Raw genomic sequence first — 3,486 nt, forward strand, 5'->3', positions numbered from 1 at the left:
CTGCGCTGGGCTGCCCTCTCTGATCCTCCCCTCTCAGTGACCACAAAAGAAAGAGGATGGATCCAAACCCAGGAGCCCACAGGGAGGCAACATCCAACATTCATGTCCCAGGCGCTCCTGAGGCAACGTGGCCTGTTGGGCTCTCACTGGGGTGGCAGGAGAGCACATCCTGAGCAGAGCCTGCAGCACCTCCTGCCTCCACAGCTCCTCTTCAGGTCATCCCTGCTCACAGGGAGCTGCTGGGATCCTGGAACAGCCCTTGGACACCCCTGGCTCCCAGATAGAGGTGAGCAGGGCTCCCTGCTCAGGTGGGATGGGGCAGCCAGCTGAGCTGAAACTCATCCCACCTCCACCCCCCAGTCAGCTTTTCTCTCTGCATTGTGACCACCCTTCCTTGCTCATCTCCCTTTCCCCTTCTCCCAGCAGGAGCTGAGAGCATTGGGGAAGCCCTTGGGGGGCTACCCAGTTCCCCCATGCCCCCCAGTTTTCCTCCTCACCCTCTCCCATCCCACCAGCCACATCCCTCTGGCGCTCCCAGCTCCTCTGCTGCACGTGCTCCTGCAGTCATTCCTGTTGTGCAACAACACCAGGAATGCAGTGCCAGGGTTTGGGGGCAAAGGGACAACCCAGATAACCCCCCCACACCAAACACATGCAGCATCCAGGCAGTGAAACCCCCCTGAGACAGAGTGTGTGTCCCCCCCCCACACACACACCCAGTCACACGGTGCAGACACAGACCAGGAACACTCGTCAGGGGGAGCTGGAAGACCAAGTGTGTCCCGTGTCCTGGATTCACCTCCCGTTTCCAAGAGGCTTTTTGGAGCCCCTGGGATGAAGCAGCAGCAGCACAGGACTTGGCCCAGCCCTGCCCAGGCTCCCAAGGGACAGGGCTGCCTGATCCCAGAGGCAGAGCCACCCTCCTCCACCTGTTCCCCATTCCTGGACTCTTGCCTTTTAGGCCACCAGAGCTGCCAAGTGTCAGGCAGGGCTGGAAACCCAGCCTTTATTTATCTGCTCAGATGAGAAGCAAAGATCCCTCTGAAGAGGGAGCTAATTTTAGCTGGGACAAGGGGAGGGGCCACGAACCAGGCTTTTTTTTTTTTAAAAAAAAAAAAAAAGGGAAAAAAAATCCAGCTCCACCGGTTTGTGGGGATTTTCTGCCAAACTTGAGGCATCCCAGTCCACCCAGAGAGCACAGAAATTTGTAAGGGCAGAGTTTTGGGGCAGCCAGGCCCCTGCTGCAAGAGGTTTCTGAGCAACTGAAGCTTCCCTGGAGCTGGGTCAAGCTGCTGCTGTTTCTAATTTCAGCTTTCAAGGGGAGGGACAAGGGGAACCTACCCAAAAAATTAACACAAAACGTCCCCCCTCCCCGTGCCTCAGAGCACATGATCCTTCCCCTGGGGACAGAAGGGAGCAAAGGAGCCAAATGTGACATGAGTCACTTTGCTCAGTTTGTGGGGGAACTGGGATCCTCCCCCATGCTGGGGGCTCCCAGCCAGAACCAGTTCGGCAGTAGAACTTGACCATGATGTTCCCCAGCCTCCCCAGGGAATTCTGCAGCCCTCCTGCTGCTTTTAAAGCTCCTCACTCTGCCTAACAGCCCTGCCTAGATTAAAAATGCAGGAGGGAGAAAAAAGAGAGACTCAGAAATTGCCTAATAGAAGGGCAGAGGGTTGCCAGGAAGAGGAATTTCATTTCCCAGCTACTGAAAGGCTGCTCTGAAAAGCAGAGAGACCTGGGAGAGGGTGGAAATGGCTCTTCACACTCCTGGAGGTGAAGGACAAGCTGTGGGGAAAAAACAAGAGGCTGAGCACTCCCATCCCTCACCTGGAGCTTCATCCTGAGTTGTATCAAGAAACACATAATCTTATTTACTCTTTGTTTGGAGTTAATTGATCTTAACGTGATAAATCAACTTAAACCCAAGGGAGAAGGCAGCTCTGAGTCAGCTTTGAACAGTTACACCAAATCCTCTTTCAGGGCTTTTCTTAAAGCCTCAGTTTAAGGGGCCCTGGGATACGTGGTTTGGGTTTGGTTTTAATCTTCTTCACATTTGCATGTAAATGTTTCCAGGGCTCGAGCTTCCAAGGACTCCCAGCTGGGAGGAGGTGAGAGGTGGAGGCTGGACAGGAACGCCCCAGATCCCTGCTCCTAGAGCCTCAAGAATTTCACCTGCCCAGGAGTCGGGAGGTTGAAGGAGCCACAGACAGGTGGGGATTCCAGGGCTGCCTTCCCCCAGCCTTGTGCTCCCTCTGCTGCCAGTGAAAGTGTCAGTTTTTATCTCCCCCCTCGCTATCTTTTGCCTTCCTCCTGGCTCTGACACAGCCCAGCAGGGGTGTCTGCCCCTCTGTGACAGCAGGACCTGCATCAGACTCTCCTTCCTCCCAGCACACACCAGTTTAGCCCAGCTCGGAGCTCCCTTCCTCAGCTCCATTCCCTACTCTGCTCCAGGCTGGCCGAGGCTCCGTGTCCATCCCTGAGGACCCAGCTCTGCTCTGGGCACCTTCCAGCCACGCAGGAGCCCCTAACTTTTGAGGAAAAAAAAAACCTCAGGAGGCTCTACGGAAAACAGAAAAAAAAAAAGGGAACGCGCCCCGTTTATTTACTCTTTGTTTGGAGTTAATTGATCTTAACGTGATAAATCAACTTAAACCCAAGGGAGAAGGCAGCTCTGAGTCAGCTTTGAACAGTTACACCAAATCCTCTTTCAGGGCTTTTCTTAAAGCCTCAGTTTAAGGGGCCCTGGGATACGTGGTTTGGGTTTGGTTTTAATCTTCTTCACATTTGCATGTAAATGTTTCCAGGGCTCGAGCTTCCAAGGACTCCCAGCTGGGAGGAGGTGAGAGGTGGAGGCTGGACAGGAACGCCCCAGATCCCTGCTCCTAGAGCCTCAAGAATTTCACCTGCCCAGGAGTCGGGAGGTTGAAGGAGCCACAGACAGGTGGGGATTCCAGGGCTGCCTTCCCCCAGCCTTGTGCTCCCTCTGCTGCCAGTGAAAGTGTCAGTTTTTATCTCCCCCCTCGCTATCTTTTGCCTTCCTCCTGGCTCTGACACAGCCCAGCAGGGGTGTCTGCCCCTCTGTGACAGCAGGACCTGCATCAGACTCTCCTTCCTCCCAGCACACACCAGTTTAGCCCAGCTCGGAGCTCCCTTCCTCAGCTCCATTCCCTACTCTGCTCCAGGCTGGCCGAGGCTCCGTGTCCATCCCTGAGGACCCAGCTCTGCTCTGGGCACCTTCCAGCCACGCAGGAGCCCCTAACTTTTGAGGAAAAAAAAACCTCAGGAGAGCTCTACGGAAAACAGAAAAAAAAAAAGGGAACGCGCCCCGTTTCCTTCTGCTTTTGCTGGTCGCGCTGGGGCAGAACTGCCCGCAACCGACATGGGAGGGTTTCCTGAAGGTGTTTTCCCCTGGGGGAAGGCGCAGCCCCCCCCAAATCCCGATGGATCCCACAAAGCAAGACCCCCCGGCCCCTAATAAGGGGG

Source organism: Chaetura pelagica, unplaced genomic scaffold (genome assembly GCF_000747805.2).
Source record: "Chaetura pelagica isolate M959 unplaced genomic scaffold, ChaPel_1.0 scaffold462, whole genome shotgun sequence".
In the NCBI taxonomy this organism is placed as follows: Eukaryota; Metazoa; Chordata; class Aves; order Apodiformes; family Apodidae; genus Chaetura; species Chaetura pelagica.